This window comes from Leucoraja erinacea, chromosome 32, assembly GCF_028641065.1.
Source record: "Leucoraja erinacea ecotype New England chromosome 32, Leri_hhj_1, whole genome shotgun sequence".
In the NCBI taxonomy this organism is placed as follows: domain Eukaryota; kingdom Metazoa; phylum Chordata; class Chondrichthyes; order Rajiformes; family Rajidae; genus Leucoraja; species Leucoraja erinaceus.
In genome coordinates this window covers 25,055,455-25,075,344 of record NC_073408.1, presented here as the reverse complement: position 1 = coordinate 25,075,344, position 19,890 = coordinate 25,055,455, and the positions used below count along the sequence as shown (strand labels likewise).

Here is a 19,890-nt window from a genome sequence, read left to right as displayed (position 1 = left end):
TCCAGTCCTACCCCGCTCCATGATGGAACTCGCCCCTGGGTGTGTTGGGCCATGCTTTCCCCAGGATGGTATGAAAGGGAGTCTCACAACACCATCCTCCAGCCAATCGATATCGAGCCATCTCACTCACTGAAGAAGGCTCTCGACCCAAAACATCACCCATTCCTTCTCTCTAGAGATTCTGGCTGTCCCGCTGAGGTACTCCAACATTTTTGTATCCATCTTCACTGACTCACTGGGGAATTTTGACAGATGAATGATTAACAAAACTAGTTGGTTCTCATCTGGAACCGTAGGCAACTCCATTGTTACCAGGTAGAAAATATGTTTTTACCCATAGATATGTATATCACTACTGACCTGAATGAATTGCTGCTACTGATAACTATTCAATATTGCCTTTCTGCATTTTTGTCTTTTCCACAAAGTATTTGAAGTTCATCCTGGCTGCATCCAAGAATCCTTTCCCCTGTCATGCAAGTAGTTACATCCATGAGCTTTCCAAAAATTTCACTCTCAATTCGGCTGTAAGTGCACGGATGTCAGATGAAAGAAACAACTGAGCTCCGTCCAAAATACCAGAATCAACACCCCTAACAGACTTATTCCCAAGCATGTTCCCACTCTCTGGTCCCAGGCTTAGAACCCACAACTCAACAGGCCCAATCCCAAACTTTAGAAACTTTTCATGATGCTAAACTTGGATAGATGCATGTGTTGAAAACTAGTTGAGCCTTAAGGGTAGGAAAAACCATATTTCTGAACATTTTTGGTTCAAATTTTGTCACACTTATAACATTCTTCAAAAATATTAAAGAAATAAATACTTGCAATTAGCAGAAAAATGTCAAACAATGGCAAATGCCAACAGAGCCTCCTGTAGTCAGAAACCTCTGTTGATTTTCATTGTTATGTGAATTCAAGCCAACGCACGGTCTGTTGGTACTTAAGATCAGTGTAAGTTTGACATTTTGCGGAAACAGAAGCTTCAGTGGAATTGTGTTCCTGTAGTTATAATAAGGTGCACCCATCAACTTATTAAGAATGGTTTTGAAGCTGTTTGTGGAATTTAGAAATCTTGTACATTGCCCATCAAAATGTTGATTCTTGGATGAAAATGAAGAACATTTCTACCTGATTAATCCAGGTTTCTTGCCCATAATTTCACAAAATGGTTGGACGAACCATAAATGGTTGGACGAACTATAAAAAGGATAAATATCCTTACAATTAACAAATTTGACAGATTTGAGAAATAATTTAACTGAAATGAGTTTGAACTTCTTTGGGTCTATAATTTTCTCCACACATTGTTTTAACATATAATATCCAAGGAATTGCACAGCATCTAGTAAACAACCATTTCACTTTCTGGTATAATAGCCTTTTCATTTTGGAATGTTCCAGCAGTGTTTTCTGTTTGAAGTCAGAGCTGATGTAAACTTATTTTGAAATTGAATTTGCTCAATTCTGAGATGAGTGTAAGAAGTAGTTAATTTGAAAATTTTGTTTTGATTCTGAAGTACTGTGGAAAAAGTGTTTTATTGTTATATGTCCCAGATAGAACAATGACATTCTTACTTGCTGCAGCACAACAGAATTTGTAAACATGGTACAGGTATGATGTGACAAATGAGAGAAAAGAGCTTAAAAAGTGCAACAATAATAATAATATATTGTAGTTCAGAGCCTATATGAGGTTGTAGTGTTTAATAGCCTGATGGCTGTAGGGAAGAAGCTGGTCCTGAACCTGGATGTTACAGTTTTCAGGCTCCTGTACCTTCTTCCTGATGGCAATGGTGAAATGAGTGTGTGGCTAGGATGGTGTGTGTCTCTGATGATGTTGGCTGCCTTTTTGATGCAGCGACTCTGATAAATCCCTTCGATGGTGGGGAGGTCAGAGCCGTTGTGGACCGGGCAGTGGTCACAACTTTTTGCAGTCTTTTCCGCTCCCGGACGTTCAAGTAAGTAAGTAAGTAAGTTTTATTTATATAGCACGTTTTAAGTCAACTCGCATTGACACCAAAGTGCTTTACATAAAATGAATAATAAGTTTCCATACAAACAATAGAAAATGATTAAAACAAAAAAAAAAAATGGACACAACACATTATAGAGTTCAACACAAACGTTCCCCCACAGCAGAATCAAAAAGTTCCACTGTGGGGAAAGGCGCCAGAAAGTCCTCTTCCTCTGGTTCAAGTTGCAGAACCAGACAATGATGCAACCAATCAGTATGTTCTCTACTGTGCACCTGCAGATGTTCAAGAGAATCCTCTTTGACATACCGAATATCTGTAATCTTCTCGGGAAGTAGAGGCACTGAGGTGCTTTCCTTATAATTCCTTATAAGTGCTGGGTCCAGGAAAGATCTTCGGAAATATGCACGCCCAGGAATTCCTCTTCCAAAGTCCACGATCAGTTCTTTGGTTTTACTGATATTGAAAGCCAATTTGTTGTGCTGGTACCATTTGGTCAATTGATCGAACTAATCGCCATCTGTAATTCGTCCCACAAAGGTGGTGTCGTCGGCGATCTTGAAGATGGAGTTCGCACTGTGTCCGGCCACACAGTCATGAGTATGGAGTGAGTAGAGCAAGGGACATAGCACGCAGCCTTGAGATTGTTAATGAGGGTGAAGTATTTATGCCAATTCGAACAGACTGTTGATGAGGAAGTCGGTTGATGAGGGTCTGTCGATGAGGAAGTCGGGGATCCAATTGCAGAGGGATGCGCGGAGACCCAGTTTTGTGAGCTTGGTAACCAGCTTGGAAGGAATGATGGTATTGAACGCCGAGCTGTAGTCAATAAATACCAGCCTGACGTAAGTGTTTTTATTGTCCAAGTGGTCCAGTGCGGAGTGAAGAGCCAGTGTGATCGCATCCTCCGTTGACCTGTTGTGACGGTAGGCAAACTGTATTGGGTCAAGGTTCTTGTTTAGGTAGTAGTTGATATGTGCCATAACCAACCTTTCAAACAACTTCATCACCACCGATATTAGTGCCACTGGTCGGTAGTCATTGAGGCACGTCGCCTTACTCTTCTTGGGCACCAGTATTATTGATGCCCTCTTAAAGCAGGTGGGAACCTCAGGCCTCAGTAGTAAGAGGTTGAAAATGTCCGCAAAAACTCAAGCCAGTTGTTCTGCACAGGTTTTGGGAACTCGACTCGGTATACCATCAGCTACAGGTGCTTTACGAGGGTTCACCCCCTCCCCCCTGAAGGATCTTCTGACGTTTGCCTCTGTGACTGCGACTGTAATAACATCAGGGCGTATGGGGGCTCAGGAAGGCACATCGGTGTTCTCCCTATCAAAGCGTGCGTATAATGCATTGAGCTCTTCAGGGAGTGATGCTTTGCCATCGCTTGACCTGCCTCCTGATTTGCCTTTAGGGGTGATGGCATTCAAACCCTGCCAAAGTTGCTGAATATTCGCCCCATCCTCCAGCTTTGAGCTGCAGTCCCTTTTGGCCTTTTTGATGGCCTTGAAGTGAGGACTGTACAGAGCGGGAGGGGGGGAGGGGGGAGGGGGGAGATGGGGGGAGGGGGGGGGGGGGGGAAGGGGGAAGAGGGAGGGGAGGGGGGGGGGGAATGCTGACAACTCCAGGACAGTTTGGAGTCTGTTGACTGGACAATGTTCAAGGACTCGGCAACGGACCTGAACGAATATGCCACAGTCGTTACAGACTGCATAAAGAAATGTGTGGAGGACTGCATCCCTACAAAAACCTTCCGAACTGTCCGAATGTTTCCCAATCCGAAGCCTTGGAAAGTTTGAAATCCGCACTCTTCTGAAGACCAGACATCGGGCATTCATGTCTGATGATACAGTGGTCTACAAGAAGTCCAGATGCGACCTTGGTAAGGCCATCAAAAAGGCCAAAAGGGACTTCTGCTCCAAACTGGGTGATGAGACAGATGTTCGGCAGCTGTGGCGGGGCTTGAATGCAATCACCTCCTACAAGGCGAGATCAGGAGGCAGCTCGAATGTCGGCGTAGCATCACTCCATAACGAGCTCAATGCGTTTTACGCACGCTTTGATAGGGAGAACACTGATGTGCCTTCTCGAGCCCCCATTCGCTGTGATGGTATTTCAGTCACACTCACAGAGGCTGACGTCAGAAGATCCTTCAGAGGGGTGAACCCTCGAAAAGCGCCTGGACCTGATGGTATACCCAGTCGTGTTCTAAAAACCTGTGCGGACCAACTGGCTGGAGTTTTTACGGACCTTTTCAACCTGAGGTCTGAGGTCCCACCTGCTTTAAAAGGGCATCAAGTACACCAGTGCCCAAGAAGAGCAAGGTGACGTGCCTCAATGACTATCGTCCAGGGGCACTAACGTCGGTGGTGATGTGGTGCTTTGAGAGGTTGATCATGGCTCAAATCAACTCCTACCTCAACAAAAACCTGGACCCACTGCATTTTGCCTACCGGCACAACAAATCAACGGTGGATGCGATCTCGGTGCTCTCCACTCCGCTCTGGACCACTTGGATAACAAAAACCCATATGTAAGGCTTTTATTCATTGATTACAGCTCGGCATTTAATACAATCATCTGGTTGGTTATCAATCAAGCTGGTTACCAAACTCGCAGAACTGGGTTGGATCCCCGACTTCCTCATTCACAGACCACAGTCCGTTCGTATTGGTGGAAATGTGTCAGCCTCGATAACAATCAGCACGGGAGCACCTCAAGGCTGCGTGCTCAGCCCCCTGCTGTACTCACTCTATACACATGACTGCGTAGCCAGTCATAGTGCGAACTCCATCAAGTTCGCTGACGACACCACTTGCGGGACGTATCACTAATGGGGATGAGTCGAAGTATAGAAGAGAGATCGACCGACTGACCAAATGGTGCCAGCACAATAACCTGGCCCTCAACACCAGCAAAACCAAGGAACTGATTGTGGACTTTGGAAGGACTCCCCCGACCAACTCTGTGCAGTCCTCGCCTCTGGGGGTGCACTCTTCAGTTGCTGCCAGTATGCAGGAAGAAGAAGCAGCACCGCTGATGGGTCGGATTTCCCGAAGTGAGGGCGAAGGATGGAGCGATCGGCATACTTGATCATGTAATCCATGTGTGAGCAAACCTCCAATGCCTAGTGATATGAAAAATGTCATTCCCATTTAACACTCTTAACTGGTTGATTGGTCTTGGTAATTCTTTTATGATTTAAAGTTGAAAAGTATAATTTTCAGCATATCTCTAAAGTAGACTATTTAGTAAGAATAATAAGTGGCCATCTTTCCTTCTTTACACTGCATATTAGTTTGAATTGATTTATGTTGCCCAATGGGCTTCCCTGATAATTATTATCTTGGGTGAAAAGAGTTTGACTGTTTATAACCCTACCAAACTCATTTCCACATACCTTGATTCCATCCTATCCCCCTTGGTTAAATACCTCCCTACCTATGTTCAAGACACCTCAGACACTCTCCGCCGTCTCCGCGCATTCCATTCTATAGGCCTCCATCCCTCATCTTCACCATGGACGTCCAGTCACTTTACACCTCCATCCCCCACCAGGATGGTCTCAAAACCCTCCGATTCTTCCTCGACCAGAGGAGCAACCTATACCCGTCCACTGATACTCTCCTCCGCCTAGTGGAGTTGGTCCTTACCCTCAATAAGGACCCTCGTTTGACTCCTCCCATTTCCTCCAAATGCATGGGCCCCTGCTACGCCTGCCTCTTTGTCGGGTACGTCGAACAATCCTTGTTCGAGGCGTACCAGGGCCCCATCCCCGACCTCTACCTCCGTTACATCGATGATTGGCTTGGTGCCACCTCCTGCACCCACACACAACTGACTGACTTCATCCGCTTCACCACTAACTTCCATCCGGCACTCAAATACTCAAGACCATTTCCGACACTTCCCTACCATTCCTTGACCTCACTATCTCCATTGCAGGTGATAGACTTCTGACCGACATCCACTATAAACCCACTGACTCCCATGGCTATCTTGACTACTCTTCCTCCCACCCTGCTTCATGTAAGGACTCCATCCCCTATTCCCAATTCCCCCATCTACGCCGCATCTGCTCCCAGGATGAGGTATTCCACACCAGGGCATCGCAAATGTGCTCATTCTTCAGGGAACGGGGGTTCTCCTCGCCCACTATAGATGAGGCTTGCACCAGGGTCTCCTCCATACCCCGTAACACTGCTCTCTCTCCCCACCCCCGACTCGCAACAAGGGCAGAGTCCCCCTGGTCCTCACCTTTCACCCCACTAGCCGGCACATACAACAAATAGTCCTCCGTCAGTTTTGCCACCTCCAACGTGACCCCACCACTCGCCACATCTTCCCATCTCCCCATCCCGTCTGCCTTCCACAAAGACCATTCCCTCCGCAACTCCCTTGTCAATTCTTCCCTTCCCTCCCGCTCCACCCTTCCCCGGGCACTTTCCCTTGCAACCGCAAGAGGTGCAACACCTGTCGCTTTACCTCCCCCCTGAACTCCATTCAAGGACCCAAGCAGTCGTTCCAGGTGCGACATAGGTTCACCTGCACCTCCTCCAACCTCATCTATTGCATCCGCTGCTCTAGATGTCAGCTGATCTATGTCGGTGAGACCAAGCGTAGGCTTGGCGATCATTTCGCCGAACACCTCTGCTCGGTCCGCATTAACCAAGCTGACCTCCAGGACTTCACCGGCTCAGCACTTCAACTCCGCCTCCCATTCCGTATCCGACCTCTCTGTCCTGGGCCTCCTCCACGGCCAGAGTGAGCAACACCGGAAATTGGAGGAACAGCACCTCATGTTCCGCTTGGGGAGTCTGCATCCTGGTGGCATGAACATTGATTTCTCACAATTCTGTTAACCCTTGCTACCTCAGCCCTCGGGCTCCTCCTCCTCCTTTTTCCTTTCTTCTCCCCACCTCCCCCCACCCCCTATCAGTCTGAAGAAGGGTTTCGGCCCGAAACGTTGCCTATCTCCTTCGTTCCATAGATGCTGCTGAGTCTCCAGCGTTTTTGTGTACCTTTTTGGCTGTTAATTACTTTAGAATAGAATAGTTTCTTTATTGTCATTGTAACATGGACCATGTACAACGAAATTTAAAATGTCAGCCAGTCAGTGCAGCATTCAAACATTTCTAAAAGCTAACGATACATACACGGTAAAATAATAAAGATAAACAACTAAATAAATATCACGAACAAAGCACGCATACACACCCAACCCTCCATCCTTCTGTCGATTTCACAGTTACCACAGTCCCTTAGTCTGTATCGCCCCTGCGTTCCTTGGCGGCTACATTTAGTGCTTTTATAGCAGTGGGGTAAAAACTGTTTTTTAGTCTGTTCGTCCTTGTCCTTGTAGATCTGTACCGTCTGCCTGGCGGCAACAGTTCAAACAGGGAGTGTCCGGGGTGGGAAATGTCCTTTATGATATTCTGTGTTTTTTTGGTGCAGCGGGAACTGTGTAAGTCCTCCAAGGTAAGGAGAGGGCAGCCGACAATCCTCTGGGCGTTGTCAATGGCCCTCTGGAGCGCTTTCCTCTGAGCCGCTGTGCAGCTGGTGTACCACACGCATACACAGTATGTTAGTATGCTCTCAATGGAGCACCGATAAAAGGACAGCAGCAGTCTCTGAGTGATGTTGTTCTTCCTGAGCACCCTCAGGAAGTGCAGTCTCTGCTGGACCTTTTTCAGCAGCGCAGTGGTGTTCACGCTCCACGTCAGGTCCTCCTCAATATGGATTCCCAGGAAGCGGAAATCCGCCACCCTCTCTACACAGTCCCCTCTGATAGTCAGTGGTACCATGTCCGTTTTGTTCTTCCTGAAGTCTATTATTACTTCCTTTGTCTTTAAGGTGTTGAGGAGCAGGTTATTTTCTTCGCACCACACTGTCAGCTGCTCCACCTCATCCCGGTAGGCGTACTCGTCCCCCCCGGAGATGAGTCCCACCACTGTAGTGTCATCCGCAAATTTGACAATGGTGTTGCTGTGGTGGGCGGGGGTGCAGTCATGTGTGTAGATGGTGTAGAGCAGGGGGCTCAGTACGCAGCCCTGTGGAGAGCCGGTACTGAGGCTGAGGGCCGTGGATGTGTGATGGCCCACTCTGACTCTCTGGCTGCGACCCGACAGGAAGCTATTTATCCACGTACAGGTGGAGTGTGGAAGTCCCAAGTCCCCCAGTTTGTCCACCAGTTTGTGGGGAAGGATGGTATTAAAAGCAGAGCTGTAGTCCACAAAGAGCATCCGCACGTAGCTCCCCCGCTGCTCCAGGTGAGACAGTGCAGCATGGAGAGCTGTGGCTACAGCGTCCTCTGTGGATCTATTTGCTCTGTACGCAAACTGGTGGGGGACAAAGCTTCGGGGCAGGAGTGATGTGATATGACCCCGGACCAGTTTTTCAAAACACTTCATCACCACTGGTGTGAGTGCGACTGGCCGGTAGTCGTTGAGGCTGGAGATGTTGGTTTTTTTGGGCAAGGGGACTATGGTGGAGGATTTCAGACAGGGTGGGACAGTGGACTGGGCCAGAGACTGGTTAAAAATCCTTGTAAAGACTCCAGCCAGCTGGTCTGCGCAGTCCTTCAACACGCGTCCAGAGACGCCGTCAGGACCAGTAGCCTTCCTTGGATTGATGGCCCGCAGAGTGCGCCTCACCTCATGCTCCTCTATCTTGAGGGTTAGGCTGCTGTGGACCATGTGCTGTGATGTGGCTGTCTCGGGTGGCTCCACTTCAAAGCGAGCAAAGAAGTGGTTCAGCTCCTCTGCCAGCGAGGCGTCACCTTCAACAGCTCCAAGGTTGGTCTTATAGTTGGTGAGATATTGGATCCCCTGCCACACCTGCCTGCCTCACTTATTCCTCACTTTTATCATTTTATTTCCATAAAATTATTTGCAATGTGAGAATTGAACCTGCGAATCTATGGGCCTCTTTAGTTTTGAAAAGCTCATCAGCGAAACGGATCACATGTTAAATATGCATTAGACTATTGAGCGCATGAAATGTAAAACACTTGCTCTATCCAGCATTTAGTCTCAGTTGCTATGTATGAGATCTTTTTCAGTCTCAAGTAAATACGGCAGGAAATCCAGCGAGTAGGGGCAAGGCTTTCCCACGACCTTGCTGGCAGGCTGCCTGTGGAGTGATTTTGTTAATGTGGGTGGGTGGACTAAGGTGCTTTTGCATGGAGAGGGGGTTGAGGGAAGATCAGGCAAAGAAAAGGTTGCTACACAAAAGCAGTAATGCCACAGGGTAAGTTTGAGTTGCATGTGGTTGAATTAATGTGTAAAACTGGTTTCTCAAGTGAAGTGTAGAATGCTGTTCGGAGTTTATATTGTGCATACAGAATGCTTACATTTGCATTGAAGTATTTTTTATTTCAATAATAAATTCTGAATTAAAATGTATACAAAATAAAAACTCTACAGAAAAAAAACATACACTCTTTATGCATTCAATAGTGTCATACTCAGTAGTGGTTGCTCCTTTAAACAAAACACCCTTGCCATTCATGTGGCCACATGGGGTGATATCCTTTCCTTTGTTTGAGGGGTATCCCTACTGGACAGTGCCTCAATGTTCTGCAACGGAAGGACCACGATTATGGACCTCCCACATGGAGCCTATGTGTTGGCTGCACTAAGCTCCCTCAGTCCAGAATGGGTCAGTCATCAACATTCTGTGATGGACATCTCGCTGTGCTGGGAGACCAGGTTTTGGGCAGACCAAAGAGCATCTTTCACAGAGTTAATTGTTTTCCAATAGCATTTGATGCCCATCTCCGAGTGTGTCTATGGGAACAGACCATAAATATCAAGATGAGGGAGGTTGTTATTGACTTTAGTCAGGAAGGTCTGGTGAAGTACGCCCGAATCAGCATCAATGGTACGGAAGTGGTTGGGAGCTTCAAATTCCTTGGCGTTAATATTACCAATGATCTGTCGTGGACCGACCCCATTGATGTAACAGCCAAGAAGGCATACTACTGCCTCGACATCCTGAGGAGACTGAGGAACTTCAATATGCCTTCAGTGACCCGTACAAACTTCTACAGATGCACCACAGAAAACATACTGTGGGGTTGCATTACAGTTTGGTTTGGGAACAGCTCTGCTTAAGACTCCAAGACAGTTGTAGATCAGACCTCCCACCGTTGATTCCATCTACACTTCACGCTGCCTCAGAAAAGCACCCGACATAATAGATACTTATAATAGATAAGATATAATAGATATAGTGGCATGAACGTTGAATTCTCCCTGTTTTGCTAGCCCTTGCTGTCTCCTCCCCTTCCTTCACCCTCGAGCTGTCTCCTCCCATCCCCCTGCACTCAGGCTCCTCCTCCTCCCTTTTTCCTTCCTTCTCCCCCCCCCACCCCCTATATCAGTCTGAAGAAGGGTTTCGGCCCGAAACGTCGCCTATTTCCTTCGCTCCATAGATGCTGCTGCACCCGCTGAGTTTCTCCAGCATTTTTGTGTACCTACTTACGATAGATGCTTGGTCATTCTTCCCCCTGTCCGACAGAAGGCACAGAAAGTGTGCACCACTCGACTCAGGGACGGCTTCTTCTCTGTTATCAGGCTTCTGAATGGACCTTCCATAAGCTACGGTAATGTTCGGTTCACCTCTATACAGTTGAGGACATTGGATTTTGTGTAGGGAACTGATGCACTAAAATGCGCTACAAAGCTGATAACTATATTTTGCACTGTGAACCTTCCCCTTTGCTCTATCTATTGTACTCGAGTTTGAACTGATTGTCTACATGGTGTAGCATGCAAAACAAAGCTTTTTGTAGTACCTTGGTACATGTGGCTATAAACCCAAACCCAAATCAGAGAGTCCTCTGCTATGGAACTGTTTTGGATGAGCTGTGACAAGTATCCTTCTCCAGAATACCATGCAAATCCACATACGTGTGAAGAGGTGGGCAACCATCTCCTCTCTATAGGCAAGAGTCTGACAATTATAGGAAAATAGATGTTCTTAAACCTGCAAGATGCATGAGCCTGAACCTGAGCATAATTTCAGGTGTACGGACCTTCTGCCTGACTGACTGTAGCAGTGAGGTGAAGGTACACCGTACAGGCACAATGGTAGCAATCCTTGACTATGGAAGCAGCATGCTTGAGGTGGTGCCTGCTGTAGATGCATTTGATGGAGAGAGGGCTGTTCCCGTGATGGACTGGGCTGAGTCTAGCACTCTGTGCCACCTCTTGTGCTCCTGTTTGGATTGGAATTCTCATGCCTAACCATGATGCAGCCAGACAGTATACTTTCTACAGTGTATCCACTGAAGTTAGTATTTGATGAGGTGCTGATTCTCTTTAAACATACGAAAATAGAGGGGCTGGTGTGCCTTCTTCATGATTGCATCTATGTGTCGGGCCATGAACCAATCATTCGAGATGCCGATGACCAACTATTTGAAGCTGTTTAAGAAGGAACTGCAGATGCTGGAAAATCGAAGGTTGACAAAAATGCTGGAGAAACTCAGCGGGTGAGTCAGCATCTATGGAGAGAAGGAAATAGGTGACGTTTTGTATCGATACCCTTCTTTAGACTGATGTGGGGGGGGGGGGAAGAAGAAAGGAAGAGGCGGAGATAGTGGGCTGTGGGGGAGCGGGGAAGGAGAAGGGGAAAGACAGAGAAAGCCAGGACTACCTGAAATTGGAGAAGTCAATGTTCATACTGCTGGGGTGTAAACTACCCAAGTGAAATATGAGGTGCTGCTCCTCCAATTTACAGTGGGCCTCACTTTGGCCATGGAGGAGGCCCAGGACAGAAAGGTCAGAATTGGAATGGGAGGGGGAGTTGAAATGCTGAGCCACCGGGAGATCAGGTTCGTTAGGTGTTGGGTGAAGCGATCACCAAGCCTATGCTTGGTCTCACCGATGTAGAAATGCTACACTTGTCGCTTTACCTCCCCCCTTGACTCCATCCAAGGACCCAAGCAGTTTTTCCAGGTGCGGCAGAGGTTCACCGGCACCTCCTCCAACTTCATCTATTGCATCCGCTGTTCTAGGTGTCAGTTGCTCTACATCGGTGAGACCAAGTGTATGCTTGGCGATCGCTTCGCCCAACAACTCCGCTCGGTTCACAATAACCAACCTGATCTTCCAACATTTTTGTCTACCAACTATTTGAAGCTGCTAACTCTCTCTGCTGCCAACCCTCCAATGAAAACTGGCATGTCATCTCCCAACTTACCCTTTCTGAAGTTCCTTGGTTTTGTTGACATTGAGCGAGAGATTGTTTAAGTTTAGTTTAGAGATACAGTGCGGAAACAGACCCTTCAGCCCATGTGTCCGTACCGACCAATAATCCCTGCATACTTACACTATCCTACACATACTAAGGACAATTTACAAGTATAACAAGCCAATTGTACAAACCTGTACATATTTGGAGTGTGGGATGAAACTAGAGATCCACCAAAAACACCGTTATTGTGACACCAGGTATTCTATTTCTCTGTGTAGAAACGAACTACAGACTCCCCAAGCGGAACATGAGGTGCTGTTCCTCCAATTTCCAGTGTTGCTCACTCTGGCCGTGGAGGAGGCCCAGGACAGAGAGGTCGGATACGGAATGGGAGGCGGAGTTGAAGTGCTGAGCCACCGGGAGGTCAGCTTGGTTAATGCGGACCGAGCAGAGGTGTTCGGCGAAATGATCGCCAAGCCTACGCTTGGTCTCACCGACATAGATCAGCTGACATCTAGAGGACAGGTGGAGTGACAGGCGGAGGGGGGCGCCCTCGAGGCCGAGATTGGGCAACCAGCACCCGCTGGTCAATGTCCAGGTGTGCCGGCTTCAAACGGCCAATCGACACTGCCTCCGGCCGGCCCCCCATTGTCCAGGACAAAGGTCGACTGCCCGTCTTCCAGCACCCGGAACAGGCCCTCGTACGGCCTCTGGAGTGGCATCACGGCGCAGGAAGACGTATGGGCAGTTCCTGAGGGCTGATGGCACGCGTGGGCGAAATGTCCCATGATGGGACGTTGGGACGGGTGCGAGCCTGCCAACTCGCTCGCGAAGGCGCTTTAGGGTGGATGAGGGCGTTCCCTGCTGCCCCGGCGCCAACGGCACGAACTCCCCGGGCACCGTGAGTGGCGACCCGTACACGAGCTCCGCCGATGATGAGGCCAAGTCCTCGCTGGGAGCAGTCCGGATGCCCAGCATGACCCACAGCTACCCACCCATCCAGTCCGGGCCGGAGAGTCGTGCCTTCAGTGCTGCCTTCAGCTGCCGGTGGAATCTCTCCACCAGACCGTTAGCTTGCGGGTGATAAGCCGTGGTGTGGTGTAGCCGCACCCCCCAGCAAGCGAGCCATGGCTGACCACAGCTCGGGGATTAACTGTGGCCCCCGGTCTGAGGAGATGTGCGCCGGCACCCCGTAGCGAGCAATCCAGTGCGCAGACAACGCACGAGCACATGTAGCCGTTGAAGTATCGGCCAGTGGAATGTCCTCCGGCCTCCGCGTGAAGCGGTCCACCATTGTAAGAATGTGGGTGATGCCCCGGGACAGCGGGAGAGGCCCTACAATGTCTATGTGGAAATGGTCGAATCGCCGGTGAGGTAGACCAAACTCCTGGAGAGGCGCACGGACATGGCGCTGGATTTTTGCCGTCTGGCACGGAATGGAGGTGCGAGCCCAATGGCCAACCTGCTTGCGCAGACCGTGCCACATGAAACGAGCGGCCACTAGTGCCGTTGTCGCCCAGATTGATGGGTGAGCCTGTCCATGGATCACCTCGAACACCCTCCGGTGCCAGGTGGCAGGGACGATGAGGACGACACATCGCACAGGATTCTCACTCCCCAGGACCGAGAGGGAAATCCTCAAGGCGGAGACCGGAGATGGCAGTCCGGTAGGCGGGCACGTCATCGTCCGTGAGCTGTGCCTCTGCCAGAGCAGAATAGTCAATTCCGGGCGCCACCTCGAAAACGGCGGGACAATGCGTCGGCCACCCGGTTCTCTTTCCTCTCGATGTAGCGGATAGATGTTGTATAGTCTGAAATGTAGGCCAATTGCCACTGCTGTCGTGTGGACCAGGGGTCGGAAACCTTCGCCAGGGCGAAAGTGAGCGGCTTGTGATCCGTGTAGGCGGTGAACGGGTGGCCCTCCAGGAAGTAGCGAAAATGGCGCACTGACAGGTACAGAGCCAGGAGCTCGCGATCGAACGCGCTGTATTTCGTCTGCGCACGGTTGAGGTGCAGGCTGAAGAAGGCCAAGGGCCGCCAACCCCCGCCCGTCAGTTGTTCCAGCACAGCACCAACCACCGACTCCGAGGCGTCCACTGTGAGAGCAGTCGGGGCATCTTCCCGCGGTACGGCCCGAGCAAGGGCCTCCTTCGCACCGTCAAAAGCTGCCCCTGCCTCGTGGGTCCATTCAACGTTCTTGTTCTGCCCACCCGCCGGTAAAACGCCACCATGCCGACAAACTCCTGCAGGCCACACACCGTGCGTGGGCGGGAAAACCGACGGATGGCGTCGACCCTGTCAGGCAGGGGAACCGCGCCTTGCGCAGTCACGCGGTGGCCGAGGTAGTCAATCTCGGTTACACCAAAACGGCACTTGTCGAGGTTGATGGCCAAACCATGCTCGTTGAGCCACTGACAGAGCTGCTGAAGGTGGGCGCAGTGCTCCTGCTGCGAGCGGCTGGCCACCAGGATGTCATCCAGGTACACAAACATGAAATCGAGGTCGCGACAAACCCCGTCCATTAGGCGTTGAAAGGCCTGCGCATCGTTCTTGAGGCCGAACGGCATCCGCGTGAACTCGTAAAGTCCGAATGGCGTGATGATGGCCGTCTTGGGTACGTCATCTGGATGAACCGGGATCTGGTTATAACCCCACACCAGATCCACTTTTGAAAATATTGTGGCCCCAGCCAAATGGGCGGTGAAGTCCTGGATGTGGGGTATGGGGTATCGATCCGCTGTTGTTGCAGCGTTCAGCCGTCGGTAATCCCCGCAAGGATGCCAGCCCCCGCTCGACTTAGGGACCATGTGGAGTGGGGACGCCCAAGGGCTGCTCGAAGGGCGGACGATCCCCAAGGTCTCCATTGTGCGGAATTCCCGCCATGCCAGACGCAGTTTATCCGGCGGCAGTCGGCGTGCTCGTGCATGGAGAGGTGGGCTGGTAGTCTGGATAAAATGTACCACTCCGTGGCTGGGGGTCGATGATCGAAACTGTGGGGTCAGAATGTCTGGGAACGCGGCCAAGATCCGTGCGAAGCGGGAGTCCACGGAAGCCAGGGGCCGTCCCACCGGTAGATACAAACGCAACGTGATCGGTTCCATCATAGCGGCGTTGACCAAACGCTGACGGCTGATGTCCTCCATGAGGGAATGAGCCCAGAGGAAATCGGCCCCGAGCAATGGCTGGGAGACGTCGGCAATGGTGAACCGCCACGAGAAATGGCAGGAGCCGAACACGATCGGAACCATCTGCAATCCATATGTGCGGATGGGGCTGCCATTCGCCGCGGTGAGGAAGGGCCCCCGTTTACCGGAATGAATTTCAGCCACCGAAGGGGGCAGGACGCTGAGCTCTGCTCCAGTATCAACGAGGAAGCGGGTCCCGGAGCGCCGATCCCAGGCGAAGAGGCAGTGAATATGACCGGCCGCCGCTTGGACTATTAGCAGCCGGCCCAGGCGTTTCCCGGGAACGTGCACGGGTGGCGGCATTGTCGTGCTGCAGCACCCCAGCGCTGATGGAAATAGCACCAGCACCTCATGTTGGTGTTACTTGGAGCTTGCCTGCTCCCGCTGGTGGTGCCTGCAGCTTGCTGGCGCTGGACTGCAGGTGCAGTACCCCTCACTGCCGCTGGGGGCGATCGTACGGGCCGTCGGGCTGGAGCTGTCACTCCTTCCACAGCTCCCCCGCCCCACCAGAGGAAATCGGGAGCTGCCGGGGTGACGTCATCGGCGCGCCTGCTGACAGCCAGCACATTGACGTCATCAGGGCGCGTCGGCCTCAGCGCGACCCCGTCTCTGCTGACGGCCAGCGCGCTGACGTCATCAGGGCACGCCATCCACAGCGCGTCGGCTGGATGGCCGTCGGTCGCCTAGTCCCCCCATATGCAAGATCCTAGCAGCATGCTCCATCCTGCTTAGGCCATAAATCTGGAGCAGGAGCTCCTTAACAGGCCATTCTCACGGGGCGGCTTGACGCAAGATGTAACCAGAGTGAAGTGGTCGTGGTCTAGCACGATATCACACGATATAACGGGGGGTAGATAAAGAGTTCCCACGGTACTCGGCATTTCTGTTATTTGTGCGAGTGACTTGTCCGTCTCCCGAGCTTTCCCGTTAAATCTTGAATGAACATTGTGAACTGTGAAGTGTCACGTGGCACAAATGATGTCACTTTTTTTTTCACACACTATAAATATCCTCCCTTGGTTGAATTGGCTCATTTGGAGACATGCCTGTACTAATGCCGTGACTTTACTACAGGAAGATGCCACATTACTTAGACGATGTTAGTTGCGCCCAAGTTTAAATTTCCAACGTGTGTTCAGAAGTACCACAGATCCCCACCTTTATAAATTTCTATCTGGCAGTGTTTTCTGTCTCAGGAATTTCAGCCCTTTGTCTATATTCGATGACAGTAACTACAGACAAAGGGCTGAAATTCCTGAGACAGAAAACACTGCCAGATAGAAATTTATAAAGGTGGGGATCTGTGGTACTTGTAAAGAGTCAGCGCAGAATCCTTGATAATCAAAAACTGTCTGAATCAGCAAGTTAGACACAAAATGCTGGAGTAACTCAGCGGGCCAAGCAGCATCTCTGGAGAAAAGGAATATATTCCATTTTTGGTCAGGACCCTTCTTCGGGATGATTGTAGGGGGTAACTGGAAGCAAGAAAAGACCGGGACAAATCAGGGCCAACAACAGATGACCTCAGCAGGGTATTTTGAAGAGGGGTCCCGACCTGAAATGTCGCCTAACCCTTTCCTCCAGAGATGCTGCCTGACCCACTGAGTCACTCCAGCACTTTATGTCTATATTTGGTTCCCTGATAGGCCAATTGTTGGCTAGGGATAGTGTGATCCCAAGAGGGGACCATCGTTGCAAACCTTGGACTGGCTAACCAACATAATTCAATGTCATTTACCTAAAATCAAATAATTCAATGTTCATAGTGAACACAGACACAAAATGTTGGAGTAACTCAATGGGTCGGGCAACATATCTGGAGAAAATGAACAGGTGGCGTTTGTGTCTATCTTCGGTGAAAACCAGCATCCGCAGTTCCTTCCTGCACAATGGATCTCAGTGTCAAGTCTCTGACTCCCGTTGGCAGGCCATTCGGCCCACAGCCCGCCCAGCGATGACTAACCCATGTCACAGGGGGATGGTGTGAAGGCGGAGTTAGACAGAGCTTGATTAATGTTACGGTTGAGGAATGGGAAACGCTGTTATTCGTGACGCCCCCTCCGCCCTTTCCCAGCTGTTCTCAATCGCACCCTTGGTGACACAAAAAATTTATACTTTAAGAAGGAATACACGGAAAGATGCGATTCTGATCTAATATTATCAATGCCTCTGTCTTTGGAAGCAACACCAGCAATTTATTAAATCTGACTACAAGCGACACAGTGGTAGAGTTGCTGCCTCACAGCCCCAGAGACCGGGGTTCGACCCTGACCATGGGGGAGAGAGAGAGAGTGTAAGTCACCTAAGTCAGATCTGGGAAGAAAAACATAAAAAGCTGGAGTAAGTCAGCGGGTCAGGCAGCATCTCTGGAGAAAAAGAATAGGTGGCGATTCGAATCGGAACCCTTCTTCAGACATCCTAATCGGAATTGAGTCTGAAGATGTGTCTCATCCCGAAACATCACCTATTTTTCTCCAGAGATGCTGCTTGACTCGCTGAGTTACTCCAGCTTTTTGTGCTTGTCTTCGGTTTAAACCAGCATGTGCAGTTCACTCCTTACACGGGTCTCTGGAGAACATTGATTGGTAGCGTTCCGGACCCTGCTTCGGAAAGGCATTGATCGCTAGTCGGCGAGGACTCCGAGCTGTATCTCTCAAAGAAGTACATGTGAAAAATTTCTCACGGACCATAAAAATGCGGGACCTTTCAGTAAAGTCCCTTTTAAAGATTATAGTTATTTTCTTAACATAACTCATGAATAAGTTGATGTCCATATGCGGATGCAAATCTTTATTTTTTAAATTCAATCCCACAGAAGACAATTTTTACTCACCTTCTGTCCCCTCTGTCCAGCTTCCGGGTTCGCCATTCGCAGGAGTTCCCACGGTAAACACAAGAGTTATTACGGATATCGCACTGGCCACTATGTCCATTTAATGTTGCAATGTTCAACCACAAGTGTACAAGTCACTCTTGGGGAAATTCAAGCTTGCTTGAATTTTCTCCCGAGTCACCAAGTTACACGAGTACCTGCCATTAGCGCCACGGTGGTCCACGGTGGTCCATGAATGCCGTACGGTTATCGCACGAGGTTCCCACGATGTTCAACTCTGGTTAACTCTTGCGTCAAGTCGCCCCGTGAGAATGGCCTATCATCATCAGGCCGAGATATTTATCAGTGTCCAGGGGGGCTGCGAGGAAGTCCGTGACCTCTTCAACCGTGTCCTGGTCGAGGGCCCCCACCAGGTAATAGGAGCGGGTGGCATCGACCGTGATGCCCCGCAGGTTGAACTGGGCCTCCGCCTGCTGGAACCAGAGGTGCGGCCGGGTGGTCCAGAAGTTGGGCAGTTTCACCGAGACCGCGTCCAGAGACAGGGCCGGGCCAGCCTGTGAGGAGGTAGGGCTTTCTCTGCTCTCCATGACGCCAATGGAGCGTCGGGGGTCACCAATGTGGTGCGTGGGTCTCAAAAGGAAGCATGAAGTCCAGTGTTTTGAGAGGCACCTTTAATTATGTTCCTCCCGGTTGTAGGGAAGACCAAACAAGAGAAAGATGGCACCCAAACCCCTGCCTTTAAACCCTCTGGCTAAGGGCCGCCTCCGGACTGAACCACTCCCATGCCGAGGGGTTCGACAGTATAATGGCATGACCCCTGGGAGCCGCCACAAAATACTAATTTGTAGCAAATTTTCAATTTCAAATTTTAAGGATGGAAATGAAGGGAACAGTTGGAAATGGATATGTTAAAATGCATGACAAACATCGTATTGTTATAGGCCTGTTTTAGACTATATCTGATGATCCATTGGGAGGATGGGGAGAATGGCCTTTTTGAACCAATGAGCTTCTCATTCCTTGATGGAGTAACAGCGGGACAGGCAGCATCTCTGGAGAGAAGGAATGGGTGACGTTTCGGGTCGAGACCAGACTTTAAAAAAAAACAAATATTAAATGCAAATTAAATTTATGGCAAAAATTGCATTTCTTATATGGGTAACCCTCGGAAGTTGTCCTCAGAAGTCCTAATGAGGGTGGGACTGGTGGCCGGCTGCCTGCTGGGCCGAGGCAACGCTTTCCTGGCAGGACTACTGGGGCTGACCCCGTCAACCCAAGATTTGCCTAATCTACCAAAAATGTGGTGGGCGGGCCACGCCTGTCGGGCCTCTGAGAGGAGCCGAATGGTACCGGAATGGTCCGCCTCCATCAGGGGACTGAGATAACGACCTGCAAAGTCGCCTCTGAAGAATGGTCTCGAGCTGAAATGTCGCCAATTCCTTCTCTCCAGAGATGCTGCCCGCTGAGTTACTCCAGCATTTTGTCTCCCTTCAATTTAAACCAACATCTGCAGTTCTCTCCTACTCAAGAGTTTCTAATTCCTGTGGTTCCCAGGCTGACCCTAGGATAGTTTTAGATTGGGGAAGTCTATATTGAGCTCTTTCTCAAGCTAACACTAGATCTTGGAGTTGTTTCGATGACAAAGACCTCAATGCTGGTAAGCGTAGTGGAGTTTGGAGGTGAAATGTTGCCG

At 49.9% G+C, this 19,890-nt stretch overlaps 1 protein-coding gene across 4 annotated transcripts in view; it reads left to right on the top strand.

Moving 5' to 3' along the window:
* LOC129712461 (rho GTPase-activating protein 32-like) overlaps window positions 1-19,890 on the top strand; it is a 570,135-nt gene that overhangs the window by 185,984 nt on the left and 364,261 nt on the right. The gene's annotated exons all lie outside the window — the stretch shown is intronic.